At 25.9% G+C, this 17,666-nt stretch overlaps 1 long non-coding RNA gene across 1 annotated transcript; it reads right to left on the bottom strand.

Annotated features, from left to right (window-relative positions):
* Positions 1–73: 73 nt before the first annotated feature.
* LOC135929115 (uncharacterized) lies at positions 74–15,709 on the bottom strand. Its single transcript, XR_010572482.1, has 3 exons — positions 15,641–15,709; positions 9,722–9,808; positions 74–295 (listed from the first exon to the last, which is right to left on the bottom strand). It is a non-coding gene; the product is annotated as an uncharacterized LOC135929115 (long non-coding RNA).
* Between the last annotated feature and the right edge of the window lie 1,957 nt (positions 15,710–17,666).

The raw sequence follows: 17,666 nt of genomic DNA, 5'->3' as shown, positions 1-17,666 counted from the left end.
TAATGTTATAATTATAACTATAATGTATAATCATAAATTATGAATTTTACAATATATTATATAGTACTTTTTTTACAATAAAAAATTTACCAAGATCATTAATCCATGATTTGATTTATGGAGAAATACAAAAATAAAAGGTATGCGAATTACAAAATAATATTATACATAGTCAATAAAAAATATTATAATAATATATAATTTATTAGTTATGTTCAACATATTCTGTAGCCAGGAAGTCAGACCGATGGCTTACTCCTATTCCCACATTTTACTACAGTGTTGTGCACGCACACTTGATTTTTATTTAATTTATTTATAAATAAAATTATTTATTGCAAAAGTTGTTAAACGACTCGATTTGAGCCGATTTTTAAAAACGGTCGAGATTTTGCTAATAAATGTCCAAATGTCACCTGCTTAATAAAAAATTAATATTTAATCATGGAATTATACCCAATGAGGGTTATGACGCAAGATCGTCAGAAATTGGGGGAGGCGGTTAGTTATGACCCTATCGTATTTGAATAAAATTCGAGTGAGATACTGATTTGGATTTCCTTTTTATGATAATTTTAATTTGGTAGGAGGAGGTGATAAATATTTGGAGGGCGGGGGGGGGGGGGTTAAATAGTTATTTTCTTAGGAAAGTATAGAGGTCCATTTATTTAATATAATATATTTTTTTCGCATCATATTTTATCAGGAATCAAACAGAGGTAAACGCGGGCCTAATTTTTTTTATTCACGACCCACCCATTTAGGCTGTAACTAAAATATCTCTAAGTTGAACAGGGCCCGAATTGTAATAAACAAATTTTGATCACGCCCGAAGCCCGAAAAACCAAGACCATTTTTTAATTAGAAATCAATTTGTCTATAAGTCAGAACATTGTATTGATATTTTTCATTTATATTGCTTTAACTCTAGGGATATAAACGGAGCTCCGAAAGTAATCAAAAATAAAGATGGGAAATTGATAATAAAGGAAAAAGAAATAATGAATAGATGGAAAGAATATTTTCAGGAGCTTCTCAACTTTAATTCCCACATATTGCATCTCGATGAACACTCCCCTTGTCAAAACCTTGTACAACCTATAACGGAACAAGAAATAATCACATGCCTCAAGCATATGAAAAACAACAAAGCTAGGGGTCCAGACGATATTCCAATAGAAAGCCTTAAAGCACTAGGAGATGATGGAATACATCTCCTCACAAATCTGTACAATAAAATACTTGGAAATGAAGAGGTCCCCCAAAAATGGAGGCAGAGCTATATAGTTCCTATCTTCAAAAATAAAGGGGATCCCCACAATTGTCAAAATTACAGGGGCATAAAACTAATGTCACACTGTCTAAAACTATACGAAAAAATAATAGAAAAAAGATTAAGAGATATAATCGAAATAGGAGAGACACAGTTTGGCTTTATGCCTGGAAGATCAACAACCGATGCTATCCATGCAATTAGGCAAATGAGTGAAAAATACAGGGAAAAGAACAAAAAGCTACACATGGTCTTTCTCGATCTAGAAAAGGCCTTCGATAGAATCCCAAGAAAACTTATCTGGTGGGCGCTACGCCACAAAAAAGTTCCCGAAAAATATATAAGAATAATAGAGGATATGTATATGGGACATACAACAATGGTCCGTAGCACAACAGGTACTTCAGCAGGCTTCACAATAGCCGAAGGAGTTCATCAAGGGTCGGCTCTCAGCCCACTTCTCTTCATTACAGTAATAGATGTATTAGCACAGTCTATACCTCAAACAGTCCCGTGGAATATGATATTTGCAGATGATATTGTGATACTTGCCGAATCCAAGGATGAAATGAAAGAAAGGTTAGTGAATTGGATAAATATCCTAGAAACGCACGGATTAAAAGTAAATAGAGAAAAGACGGAGTATATGGTGATAGGAGGAGATGAAACGGAGAGTATTGATATAAATGATTGGCAGATATCCGCAATTGAAAGCTGCAAATATTTGGGCTCCACTATACAAACAAACGGCACAATAGAAAAAGAGATAAAGAATAAGATTAATCAAGGGTGGTTAAAGTGGAGATCTTTATCTGGAGTGCTATTTGACAAAAGAATCCCACACAAATTAAAGGGAAAAATTTACAGTTCCATAGTACAACCAACTATTCTATATAGTTCGGAAACATGGCCAACCAAAGAATCAGACGAGAGAAGTCTACAAACTATGGAGATGAGAATGCTGAGGATGATTGCTGGGGTAACAAGAAAGGATAAGGTGCGCAGTACAAGAATACTAAATAGTTTAAAGGTAGTGCCCATTAAGACTAAGTTAATGGTAAACAGACTTAGGTGGTATGGGCACACAATGAGAAGGCCTATGAACTACATAGGAAATAAAGTTGAAAGATTGGAAGTGATGGGCAAACGTAAAAGAGGAAGGCCAAAACTTCAATGGGGCCATAAAGTTAGAGCCAATATAAAGAAGTATAAAATAGATAAAAGAGATTGTACGAATAACATAAAGTGGAGAGAGATGTTGAAGGAGCTTACCACCAGAAAAGGTGAAAGCTAAAGAGAAAAAAAAAAAATTGCTTTAACATTTTTAATCATCAAATATTGTAACTCTATACTTTATTTCCAGGATTTTACACAAATAACAAACAAAATAATATTTATTATTGGCTATGGAAAATAATCGTTCATGTATGGGGAACTGGCTTTGGCTAAAAAAATTTTAATGGATAATTTTATGAAAAAGAGTTAAAAATTCAAAATTGTCAAAATTTGAAAAAAGAATTTTCTAAAAATTAACATGTCCAAACTATTTTTTTGAAAAAATTCTAAAACTTCAAATTTCGTTAAATTTGTCAAAATTCTTGAATATATAAAAATTCAAGTTTTGGAGTCTTCTAATATAGTTTCTTGGAGAAAGAAAAATGATGTTTGTAAAATGTGTAAAAGAAAATGTTTAGTTTTCAAAGTTATCACTATTTCTAAATTAATTAAATTTTAAATTAAAAGAATTAATTTCTAAAAAAAAAAATTAACAAACCGGAACAATTTATTATTTTTAGTAACCGAAATTGAACCCTAAACAATCTCTATTTTTATTTAAAACCAAAACCAAACCGGTACTCTAACGGTTAAGATCCCGATATTTTATAATAAAATCAATTTTATGATAATGATTCCATATTAAATTTCAGGAGTAATTATTTTATACATTGCAAGTTACTTTATAAAAATTTATCCAGTCCATCCTTTTATATAAATTTTTTTTTCACATTTTTTAATCAAAGGAAATTAAATGAACACAATTTAAATAAAGAAATAATTGCACTGGGAAAAAAAAAGTTATGAACATTTTTTTAAATTATGATTACAAAGTATGATTATGACAGGGCAAATTTTTTTTTATTGACTAGAATAAATATCAAAATATAGAAAATTAAAATTTAATATCAGTAATGGCGACAAAATAAGTGTGTAATTATTTTTGAGATATATATAAATAAATATATCATTTAAAAATTAGAGCAAAATTGACTATACCTTTGCTTATTATGGGTTTTTGCACATTAATAAAAGTGATTCAAAATTTAATGGCAAAATTGTCTGAAATTCTTTAGGTAATTCTATTCTGTGATTAGCGTCAAAATCAGATTTTTAAAATAAAAAATACTCCCCACTAAATTTTATATATAATATAGTATAAAATGTTGTAATTTCTTTTATGGAGCAGCGATAAGAACTTACTATAAACGAGTCCTAGATAAGCTTCTTTTATTTCAATTAAGCCTTTACTCAAATTCATCTCAATATTTTTTTTCTCTGAATAATTTTCGTCACAATGTCATAATTTAATTTAAAATTACATATAAGGCGGTATTATATATATTTCTTTTACAATATAAAAATAAAATATTAAAATTTAATTGGTGCATGTCTTTTGAATTTATTATCTTTTTAAATTAATTACCTTATATAATTATAATACCTATGTTTCAGAAGATAAATGGAATTTTCTCAAGAAAGATGATCATAGATAAATTATCTCTATAAAAATTCTTTAGCTGATAAACCAGATTGTCGATTCATTTATTAAAGTGTACATATAGTGGTCAGCTGTAGTGCCCTTTTCGGTTTGCGCTTCGACTAATTGTCTTCCCCAATGGGTTAACATTTCATTTTTGCACTGATTTAGCCTTAGATCCGATATTACATTTATAACAACCCTTAATCATAAATTTTTTGGGCAGCCATTTGAAATTACATCGATGAAACTATTGATGTTTTCTCAATTTCTAATAAATTTTTTTTTCAAAAGTAGATTAACTCTACCCTGCAAGTTAATATTAAATATTTTGCGACTTTGTCCCGTGTCTTGTCATTGCTGGTTCCTACACTTCGCCCTTGCAGCAAATATATCCCCCTTTATTGCCCATGAAAGAAGCATACATTATGGAAAATTTGTTCACCTTCTCCCCTTTATTACCATCTCAAAAATAATATAAAATATAAAGTCGTCCTCTTCCTTATTGCAAAAAATAAAAGCATTAAATTTTTAAAATATAGCTAAAATTCTGACTATAAATTTTTTTGGTTGCATCCTAAATTACAGAAGTTTTTTTCGTTTGGTTGAAATTACAAACTTGCCGCAAATGTATTTGAAGAGGTGTATATAAAATATAAATTTTTTGATTTCTCTTTGTTCTTCATAATATAAACTAATTTTTACCCATATCTTTCTAACCCTCAAAAAAATTCAATATTATGTGTTTTATATTAGGTTTCTGTCACTGGTCACGTGAGTGATCAAATTTTTTTTTTTGGAATATTTTGCACTTTTATAATTAGATATATAAATAAAATATCGATAACTAAGGCCAGCAAAGCGTGTTCTTCAAATTTAAGATAACTAATTCGGCCATATTAGAACTTGAATAGCCAAATTTTTATATTAAAAAAAAATATTTATAAGCTTATATTATAAAAATAAATGAGTACTTGGCTCAACGGTCAAATTTTAATATTTAAAAAGTATTTTTTTTAGAAAATAATATTTTAAACATGACATTAAAGTCAAAAAAATTTTTAATATAAAAAAATGATTCTCAATTTTGACTATAATTCATTTTCTTTCGTTATGAGCAAGGTGTTTTTTTAAATTTTTGGCCACAATTCGGTGTTTTAAGTAAAAATTCACAGAAACCATATTTGTGGCCACGATTCGGTGTTTTAAGTAAAAATTCACAGGAACCATAATTTTATTTATTTATATTGTAGTTTTCCACGTATATAAACAAAATATCAAAAACCACTTGTTTCCACCAATCAATAGTTTTTTTTTTATCTAAAACAATATTGAAATATAAATGCATTATAACATTTAATACCAACTAATAGATTTTTTATAAATAGATAATATTTTGTTGACATATTTATAAAATTTGTCTACTACCATAATTTTTCCTAATATTTAATAACTGAGATTATAGTTTATACTTCTAAATATTTGATATACATTGAAACATACACTACATATAAACTATTTAATAATATAAAAATTATATAATATTAATATTTTTGTTGTTTTATAGAGCATATTGATGTAAGTTTAGTTTTATACTCTAATAAAAATTTAAGAAGCATATTTTTCTATTTCTAAGTTAACCGTTATAACACGTTCTTTGAATAATTTTTGAATTATGCAACAAACAATTAATTAATATTTTAAATATCAAATTCTCATTACTCTCCTGGATGCAATCTGCCCTTTAATCAAAGCTAGGCAGTATAGGTATCTATTCCTCCATATCCTCAAGCATTTCAGCCTTTTTATCCTCAGTTTTAATTACGATACACACTCGGAGACTTGATTACTATCGATCCACATTACACCGCAGCATTTGAAGCAAAAACGTTCCAAACAGCTCATATCCAAATTTTATAAGACAAAAGACAAAGAGACTAGAATTTACCATTGATAGAGCATTGCGTCGAATACTTACACTTCAAAACTGTTTTCAAATAAAATCTCCATCGCTCTTTCTCTACGTAAACCCAACCCCAAGTATACATAAACAATACTACTCTTTTGCCAGATCAAATAATTCCAACCTCAGCCGTATGTCACCTTGGCTACGAATGGTTAGAAACAATACCTAGTTATTTAAGCTTGCTCCTAACCAATGAAGAACTTAGAATAACTATGGGTCTTCGTTTAGGCTGTGTAATCTTAACGCCAATATCATGTGTCCTCTGTGAAACTTATATTAATAATCTGAGCTACCACCCTCTACTGCAAATTACCCAGGCACTATGCCATCAATTGTATCTTGATATCCACAAATATTCCTTCTTCGTCGGAACCCTCTGGCCTCAGCCTTGACAATAAAACCAGATCTGATGTATGATGCTAGTCCCCTCGAACCAAGGTATATCCCTTGCTTGGGATTATAATAGATCGTTTTGCCAGATCATTTTCTGCCATCTCCATCAGGAAAGCTAAAAATACCAAGACAAATAAATATAGCCACCTTAATAATCTTTTGTTTGTTCCGTTAGTCTCAGACATCTGTGAGTCATTTGGACCTCAAGCTATAAAATTATTTTAAATAAAAGGGGGCAAAGGTTACATTTAATCAAAGGTGATCCAAAAGACTTTTACCTACGACAAAGAATATCAATCGAAATTTGCCGATCCAAGTGTATATCCAAATATGGGTCATTAAGCCCCCCCCCCACTACCTAAATATATATATTTTTTTTAAGTTTTCTTTCCTTTATAAATATATATTTTTTGTATATATAGATATAGTATGTTAATATTTATAATGAAAATTTTAATACATTTTTAAAAAAAATTATATATATAAACTTATATTTTCATATTAAAATTAACAAGTTAACAAAATAAATATATATATATATAAATATGTTTCTAAAAAACATATATATATTTATAAAATATAATATTTAAAAAAAAATTTAATTAGTCGTAAGGACTTCATGCATGTATAGAAATACAGTTAAATCGGCAAATTTAGAAAGATATTTTTATTTTTGATCCCCTGTGACAACATAACTTTTATTTTATTGTTTTGAATAATTTTAGAGCTTAAAATCTAATGAACTACTGGTATCTGAAACTATTGAATAAACAATAGATTGTTTATTGCATTTATTGGTTTTTGAATTTTCTGCTCTCATGTTGAAAGAAAAGAATTTGGCAAATCAATCTATGCAAGTATAATCCGAACATAGGGTACTATACCTTAGTTACAAGAAATAGGTTATCCTATCGGGTTTAATAAGGTTGTCGGGCTAAGGCCAGATGGTTTTAGTGAGAAAAGAATTCTTAACGTTATATTAATGATCGAATTGATGGTATAGTACCTAGGTAGTCTGCCATTTGAAAAGCGATAATGTTGAGGGCGAAAATTTATGCTGTCGATATAGATGTCACAGAGAGCGCATATCGTTAAGATTACAATTTCGCAGCCTAATCGAAGACCAATAACGATTTTAAACTCATCAATGAAAGTAATAGTCCTGGATTGTGGCTTCAATTCATTCATATTCCAGTTTAGGTATATATGAATTCTCATTTGTATTGAATAAATGAATCAGTTTATATGTTCATTTGGCTAACTCTAAAGTTTTATCTAATGTTATTAGATTTTGTCCAAATGACTGGCTTAGAAATATGCCAGTGAGATTATCCATAAATTCATGGTTCCAAAGTTTGTCCAAATGACTGCCTTAGAAATATGCCAGTGAGATTATCCATAAATTCATGGTTCCAAATTTTTTAAAAATTCCTTTACCAATTCACGCTTCTATATAGTGTTAGAAAATTATTTTTGTTTCAAATTTATTTACGTCTTTTTTAACTAAATATTTTTTTTACTTTTGTCAATATAGAAATTTTCTTACATTGGTATTTGGCATTTATTTATTATCTTCATGTTATATACAAAAAATTATAGTGCACATGTTAACATATGTAATTTTCATAAAAATTCGAACCTGAACCGAACTGTTAAACATATATGAACTGACCTCTGACCCCTTAAAAATTATGCCATTCGAACCACCTAAAAAGGTCTGTGAACCTATCTGATATTTAACCTTTAAAAGATGGTTAATAATTAGTTTCGATTGATAAGTATATAAATAAAGAATTTTAAATATTGCTGTATATTGCTATTTGTGTTCTCAAATATAGAATTTATTCTTTCTCCTTTAGAGACATAATTTGACCAGTAGAAAACTTGAAAATATTTTAATTTTATATGACTCAATTAATATTTTTTAGAAATGATATTTAAAACAAAAAGGAATGAAATGGTATTAAAATGGTGAAAAAAGAAATTATCTTGTTTTTTTAAGACAAATAATTAAATCAATAATTTAGATAAATTAAAATTTCTATATAATAAATTTACAAATCACTGTCTGACAATTGTGATTTTTTAATTTATAGGTTATTCGAATTTATAACATTGCCCCGGTGCGTAGTATTTTTGACTGCTATTACTTCAAAATTTGTTTTTATGATGAAAGTTAAAACTTAATTTTCTTTTCCGGATATGATAAATCATTTTGTTGGTTCTTATACTATGAGGAATGGGATCTGGAATGAATGATTAGATTTATTTTATATTTGACATTTTTAAAAAAAATTTAAATTCTTTAACATGCACAAGTGATCAGAGCTAATGACACTAGCTAGTGAATATAAGCGATATAAAAAGAATATTTTTATATTTTGGGGGATATTTAAAATGCATCAGATTATTGAGATTATCCTTCATTATTTTTTTTGAAACTACCATTCATTCATGTAAATTTTTGACAAATATTATATATGTTTTTTCATTGTCATTGTATTATTATCATTTTCAAAAGTACCTTTTTTAATCACACCTTATATATAATATAACAAATTTTTAAAAAGGTATTACTATAAGAACAAGTTCATCAAAAATAAAAGAAAAATTAAACAAGCATAATAGTCGAATGCAAATATACTAGATTTTTAAAAAAAATTAAAATGCGTAAGTATATATAAGTAATATTATATTGTTTGTTTTTCAAATTGTTGTATAATATAAGGAAATATTTATATATTTTGGTTTCTTCTATTCTCTTATACAATCAATCGTAATTTTAATTATTAAAACTCGAATCAGATGATATCGGTAAAATCGGATTAATATCTAAAAAGTTAAATCGGTACAAGGCTATAGTTATCAGATTAAAAGATTATTACAAAAACCAAGTAGAGAGAGAATCATAAGTGGAACTGACTGTGGGGCATTTGATTTTTATAGATAGTTAAAGTGACTTCAACATATTTAAAATAAGTAAGGGGGGGGGGGCAGAATAATCTTTTTTAATTCCCGCACTATAAAAAATAGTAGTAAAAAGGTTGGAAAAATGGATACCTTTATGATATCAGATTATATATCAATATTCGGTTGAAACTAATTATCATATATGAAAGAAAAATTGGGTCTAACTCTAACAACAGTTTTATAATCATTCGACTTCCCTCAAATATTACTAACCATAAAAATACCGAAACCAAAACTAAAAAATTTCATAAGTTTGGAATAAAAAAGAAATCATGAATGTTAGAGGTATAATTATTATCGAGAAAAAAAATCTAATGGAAATAAATACATTTTTATAATTATTTTAACTGACAAAATATATTACATTAGATTAGATTGTAACACCGCACCGCTTTTTACAGGCTAATACGAACTTTCCGATAACAAGGTAACAACATTATGCCAAAAACTTCTATATAAGGAATAAAATAAACCAATGAATATAATAAAATAAATAATATGTATAATAGTGATCTGCATCGGGCCTAATTTTTCAAACCCGGCCCGGCCCGAAATTATTTTAAAAAAGTTTTGCCGGCCCGGCCCGAACCCAAAATTTTTTAAAAAAGTTTTGCCTGTTCGGCCCGAACCCGAAATTTATTTTAAATAAATTTACCGGCCCCGCCAGGCCCGAATTTATTTAAATATAGAAATTAATTTTTATAATTACTTAAAATAAAAGACATATGTTATATAGAGTTTAGTTTCAAAAAATTAAATCAAAAATTTTTTTTTACATAAAAAATTCAATATAAAATTGATAAATTTATATATTTAATAAAATTTCCAAAATCCGACCCGACCTGGCCCAAAATTTTTTTTAAAATATTAGACGCGGCCCGGCCCGAACCCGATTATTTTAAATAGAATTAGGCCCGCCGGGCCTAACTTTGCAGATCTCTAATGTATAATAATAAAATATAAAGTAAATGATTATAATTTAAAAAGTATATTTTATCATTAAAATCCATAATTAAATTATTATATCATAAATAATTTTTTATTATCCCTTTGATATATCAAATAGGCCAATTTAACAATATAACGTATAAACGAATCCTTTATTTAAATAACCGGTACATCACTAACAATAATTAAAGAATTTTTTTGGCAAAACACTTACATTGGCTTGATAAATAAATTCAATTTATTTTTCATATTTTATTCATTCGTTGAGGAGGGTATTTACGCCAACTGTAAACTTTACTAAAGCCAAAATATTAAATTTAGAATAAATAATAACCTTGTAATAAGGGATTTTATTCGCCAATTACTTAATCACCTTATATGAAATATTCTTAAAATATCGATAATCAAAAGTTAAAATGTGGAGTAATAACTAATAAGGCAATTTTCTAAAATCAATAATTATTATTTAAATTATATTTTTTTTGTATTACCTTAAATTATACTTAGTATTTTAATATTTATAGCAAAAATATTCATTTTATAAACTAAAATATTTTCGTTAACAGGTGTTTTGTGTTAGCTTTATTTGGGACACAAATTATGATAATTATTTAGATATGATGATTTTGTTGATACACGCTAAAGTCCAGTGCGGTGCGCTACTTATAAATTGGAAACTTTTGGGTGCCCTTTTATTATTTTGGTTCACTCCCATTTCATATTTTGGAATGTTCCATGTTCCTAAAAAAATATCCCCATTTATTATATTTTATTAAATTTACAAAATTTATCCATTGATCTATAGATCAATTATTACATCTAAACATCCAAAGGCATTCTGTAATGATTATCACTTTATATACATGTATGATGAAGTTAATATAAATTAACCTATTTCAAAATAATTCATTTAAATAGAAAACTTTTATTATAATTATGATATTATAAACTATATAACAAAACTGTTAAAAAAATTATTTTAAATTTGATTAAATTATTTTTTATCTAATATAATAATACAGTTATGCAAAGGAAACTTGAAAAAGAGAAAAACGAATATTCGTTTTTTCAAACAATGTTATTTTTTAAATTTTAGATCATTTCTTGTGATTTTACCAGAAATGTATTCCAACATGTTTAAAAAACCTACTCTGTAATTTTTTAGAAAATTTTGCCATGAATTTTTGAAATAATATAATTAATTTGTATTAGTTTTTCCATAGATTTTTTATATAAATTATAAATGAAACAAAAGTTAATAGCATAATTGTCTGAAATTATAGGGGGTATTCTAAACATGCTGGAAAACCTATCCGGTAAAATCAGTATTTTAAATTTAAAAAAAATACACATAAAAAAATGATTGAAAAAATAACAGACGGAAAATTGACGCTAACATTAAATAAGTCATGATAAATATTATATTATTTTTATGAATGAACCAATATTAATATTATATTTATAATTAGATTAAAATTTTTGAAAAGATCCTGAAAGGATCATGGAACATTCTCAGAATCATCAATCCTGTTTCGTCCTTGTACCATAATTTTTCCCAAGTTCCATTCCTGAAATGTGCACTGAAAATTCCGTTCCATCCCCTGGATATTATTGGTCTTTTAAAAATAAATTTTAATCACCTTTATAACCTATTTTTGCAAAAAAAAAAAAAATGTCACGTCTTGTGATCTGATTTATATTATATTTGACTCGCAAAATGACACATTTTAACTTTAAACTTAAGTTTTTTGTTTAATTATTATTTTTTTACATTTTCCTCGCGCGTAATATTATTAAATTACTAATCATAATTTATATAATTTTTTTTATAATAAAGTTGTTTCATGGGAGTTGACCTTTAAAAAATAATAATGATGTTTAACAATAAACATTGTAAAGAAAGGTAATATTTAGTAAGAAAGAAGTGTTTAATAAAAATAAATTTTTATTTTATAATTGAGTGAATTATGTATAATAATGTTGTGGAAAAAAATGGCCTAGGAGCATTAATGAATGCGTGATTAAATAAAATTGTAAAAGTGTTTTTTCACCAAGGAATACGAGGTGAGAGTTTAAGTTTATCATAAATTTCATTGTAATATAGTGTGATTATTTCTAAAGTGACTTCCTTGAAAATCAGTCGCTTAAATATAGAAGACAACTAAGTTGTTTAAAAACAAGGTAATTATTAAAATTTGAGTGCATTATGGGACGATAATTGTATAAAAATAAATGTCTTGAGCAAAAATATGAATTAAAAAAAATGGCGAAGAGAAATATTCAATTTTAATTAATATTGAAAAGTCTAGAAAAAGCATTCAAAATTATAGGGTTTGTGGATTAATTGATCCAATATTTAGGGAGTGAATAAAATAAAATATAAAAAATTATATAATTACCAGATATCAAAAAAAGTGGTATTAATGCACCTCTGATAATTTCACCTATTTTTTCCTAACCAACAACAGTCAATATTAAATTTAAAAAAAAAATTTTTGTCAATGCAGAAATTTTGTCAAAGAACATTTTATACCAAGGGCATTTTACCTTGGACAAATTGTTAATTCCTTGTGAGACATGAAAATTGCATTTAAGATCAATCTAGGTATAAATAAACCAATGTCTCATTTATGCTTGTCAGTGTCAGTAGCCAAATGCATCATAGGTATTTGTCAAATATGAACTAGTAATTTAATCTTGAAGCGATTAATTGAGGTTACAAAATATGATATGAATTTACTGAAAAATTTAATGATTTGCTGATATAAAAAATTTCAAAAAAAAAATAAGTAAAATATAAATTTTTTTTAAAAATAATGACAAAATTTTTGAGATAAGTTATTTTAAATTTTTTTTAAAAAAGTAATCAGGTCAAAGGCCTCCAAAGAGGACGCCTAAAAATATCCAATAAATTTATAGTGAAAAAAATCTACCCAATAGTCTATCTTCCCCTCCTTAAGAAAATCCTGATAAGAGATAAACTTTTAAATAAGTAAATTTATGTTATGATAAATGACATTATTTTTTCCGGGATTACTTTAATTGAATTTATAATGTGTCATGTCATGACTTAAAATTAGCCAAAGTGAAAAGGAATGTTTGTTTACATATTAGTAACTCAAATGGAAAATGTGGCCACATATTAAAATACTGTATTTAATCTAAAATGTAGAATATTATTTTATATTTAAAAAAAAATCGTTTTTACAACAAAATGTATAAGAAACAGATTTTTTAAAAGATACTTTTTAAATGGATCTAGATACAAATACATAGTCTAAAAAGTTATCTAGATCCAGATCGAGATACATCGTCCAAAATGTTAGCTTAATACAGAATGTATCTAGATACAGATACAATTTCTTAATACTCTTATATAAGCTTTGCATAAACCTAAATAGGATTCTATTGTGAAAATGTATGAAATGAGCTAAAATCTTTATTGATTAGATATCACATTTATCAAAATTAAAATAATAATTTTTAGATTTTAATATAATAATATAATATATGAAAATAAATAATGATTAAATGATTATAAATTATTATTAAATTTCAGTAATAAAATATTTTCAAAATTTTGGTCATTACAGGATCATCGTAAATCCGTAAAGACATTTTTAGCTTCACTAACATGCCTTTCTACCAGGGCACTTGAAGAGATTGTGGTATGAATAACAATTTTATATCAGGATATTCTTTAAAAATACTAAAATCTGGGCATTCATTTTTGAAAAATTTATTTAAAATTTGATGAATATCAAGATTTAATTATTAACAATCATATCTGCTGCTGTGGGGTACTGAAAAAATAGGATATTAAATTAATTGTTTTTTCGCAGGTTATTTGTTTGCAATCAGTTGAAGATCAACTAATCTTTGTATTAATTTTTTTTTCATTAACAGTGTTTGATTTTTCTCTTAAAATTTAAAATTACAATTGTAAACATTTATTCAGTATCTATACCCTTAAATGTTTTACAATGTTGCAAGTTGAGGTAATGCTAACTGAAATTTTTGTATTTTTTTGTAGATATGGCAAACATTATACTATCAGAGATTTGTTTCTTTTATTTTGAGATATTATTTTAAATGCTCTATAAATTGGCCATGGAAAAACAATGTCTGTACTTATTGATGCTTCATTGATTATTACTTCTTCTCTTCCTCTTCATCGCTATTAATATTAATCTAAAATAAATTTTTAAAATTAGTATAATAAAATAAAATTAATTAATTCCATTGAAAATTAAAATGGCAGATTTCTTGAGTTGCATTGTAATATCAAAATTTGTCTGGTTTATTGATAAACTCTGACATAACATTTAATGAATATTTATATATCTATTTTTTTATATATTTTAATATTTTATATATATATAATTTTTTATTATAGTAGTCTTAATGTTTTTTAATATATATATATAAATATTTAAATTATATGATCATATGAAAATTCAAATATTTTTGTTTATAATATGCATTAAATAAAAGTATATCAAAATGTATCTTAAAAAGTATATAAAAACAGATACAGATATTTTAATCAAAAATCTATCAAGATACAGATTACAGATACCACATTTTCATATCTAGTTACAGGATCTAGATATTTGTATTTAGATACTTTTATAACTCTGAAAGAACTTATGTTATTCAACAATTGGAGAGAATGCTTTGAAATTTACATTGAATCTAAATTGAATTTTTATAAGACCTAAAGTTAACTTATTATGTTTACTTATATTAATCATCAATAATTAAATATTATATATATTCAGTGGCATATAGAAAGAAAATAGAAATATTTTTTTAAAAAAGTTATAACATTCATCAAATTGGTAAGGCAATAGTTTGATAGGTGTAATTTTTATTTTTTCAAACTTTATTATTTTACACATATTGAAAAAAAAATTTTAAGTTTAAATGATTTGGGTTGAAAAAATAATTAAAATTCAAAAGTTGGTTATATAATGGTCTAAAATTTATAAAATAGGTTTCTACACTTATTGGAATACATTTCCAGCAAAATTAGATTTTAAATAAATGCATTCAATAAATGAATTAAAATTTTAAAAAATAACAAAAAATAAATCAAAATAAATAGTTAAAAAATTATTTTTCAATTGAGATTTAAATAAAATTAAAAATAAGGTTAAAAATAGTTTTAGGTATAAATTGGTTTTTCTTTTTATCAGTTTATCCTAGGTCTCCACTTCTTATTAAAAAAAATATGCTGAGAGCTTGAATTCTAAACTGAAATTAATTGTTAAAAATTTTGCATATAAAAAATTTTTTTTTCATTAGATTCATTTATTATAGAATAAGATAGTACCTTAATTTGAATTCATGTCTATAACAACTATCATATGTTTTTAGAAATATTTACGATTTTTGAACATAGTGGTAATTGGATATCTCTATAGTATGGTTAAAATATGTCATAGTTTTATTTTATCTTGGTCGATAAATAGTCATATAAAAAATAATAACGATTAGGAAAAGACTGGTGAGGTGGGCATGGGTTTATTCAAAGGAGCCATATTAGCCGTCCCAGTGGCTCCATCAAAGTTTATTTTTAATATTCAATTTGGAGAATTTGTTAATTATATTTTCGTTTTCCTTGATTTATATACATTTAACCTTTTTGAAATATATTTTCTAAATCATATATAAAGTTCGCGAATTGGGAGCACTAATTCTAAAATATATGCTGTTAATATTTGCTATTTTCTTTGTGCAATAATCGTATATAACAAATAAAGAAAAAAATTATCCGTAGAATGGTCTTATGTTTTAAAATTGATTCAGAGTAACATTTTAAAATTTTTCAATGTTTGATATTTAATTGGCCTATTGTTTTTCCCTTTGGAGTTAATATAAAGTAAAAGTTAAAATAGAAATAATATGATTGAATTGGCCTCAGCCAGAATTAAAAAATATCATGGCATTGAGTTTTTATTAGTCTTTATCTTTATTACCTAATCTAATAGTAATTACAAATCCCTCAATCAGATTTGCCAGGGGCAGACTCAGGGCGTCATTCACCTTTATAATCTCAGAGGGCTCAGCTAAAAAAATTATGGGGGGGGCAAAGCCATATATTCCCTATTTTGCGGGCCTTCAGCCCTCCCCAACCTTTGGTCGAGTTTTATATTAATATGTTATATTTTTTTAATTGAAATTTGTAAACTCTTAATAATTAATTTTTAGCAACCTATATTGACAAAGGGTCATGAAACTAATATAACGTTTTTTACCATTTTAGACAATGTTTTATAGAATGTATTAATAAGGAAAAAAATTTAGGTCTAACCAAATCAATAACTCTGTAGAAGAGATTATAAATGACTAATATAAATAAACTATATGGTGGTTTGCGCTTCCTCTTAGATGATATTATGATAGCTAGATAAATAATCGAAAAAATTATTATGAAATATTAAATTTCTAAAAGATTATCTTCTATTTTTAATAATATACAATGGACTAGACAGTTGACCATTATTGCTCATCTAAATTATGCAATCAAATGCTCTCATCAGCCAGCAGGAGCACTAATCTTAAATTACATAGCCACATAAATAATAGATACTGGTTAAGTTGCCTTCATGGCTATGACACTCATGATGTAAATTCATATCAGAATTTATTATGGTAGATAAATTGATAAAATAAAAACACTAAAAATCTTCGGAAGAATTAATTATGCAATATATTGAAGCCTTAATTTATTTACATGGTAAGTATGCCATATTAGAAATTAATCATTTATTTACTAGAAAATATGGACCAGAGAGATTGAAAGCAATTAAGATTTTATATATTATTGTGGCACCACTTGGTATAGTAAATTAAAGTAGTTTCTAATAATATTAAAAATATACTCGGTATAAAAAATTTAACTCAAAACTGTTTTCAAAGAAGAAAAAAAATTCCTGAAAACACATAAAAAGGAAAAAAAAATATCTAATAAGGATTATATGCATTGTGGGATGAATAATAAGATTAAATAGATATGCTAATTGTTACTTATTATTATTATCAAAAACATTGATTAGTAAAGCTTAATAAAATATTGTCAAATATGTCTGTATAAGTGACATTTACCTAAAATTTTGTAACCAATTCTATATAATAGTAGGTTATTAACTATATTTCTACTAACTTTTAAGATACTTCTTATATATATTTGGACGTTTAAAATATTTTAGAAAGAGGCATGGTATTTAAAGTTGTTGATTAATGATTTTGAACTCGGCAAATTATAATATTAAATTTGTTAATTTTCAATTAATAAACAATTATATTTATTTAATAAGGGTTTTAAATTAATTTAAATAATAAAAATAAGTTTCAAC

Source organism: Gordionus sp. m RMFG-2023, chromosome 4 (genome assembly GCF_954871325.1).
Source record: "Gordionus sp. m RMFG-2023 chromosome 4, tfGorSpeb1-WG-v2, whole genome shotgun sequence".
Classification (NCBI taxonomy): domain Eukaryota; kingdom Metazoa; phylum Nematomorpha; class Gordioida; order Chordodea; family Parachordodidae; genus Gordionus; species Gordionus sp. m RMFG-2023.
This window is presented reverse-complemented; position numbering and strand designations above follow the sequence as displayed.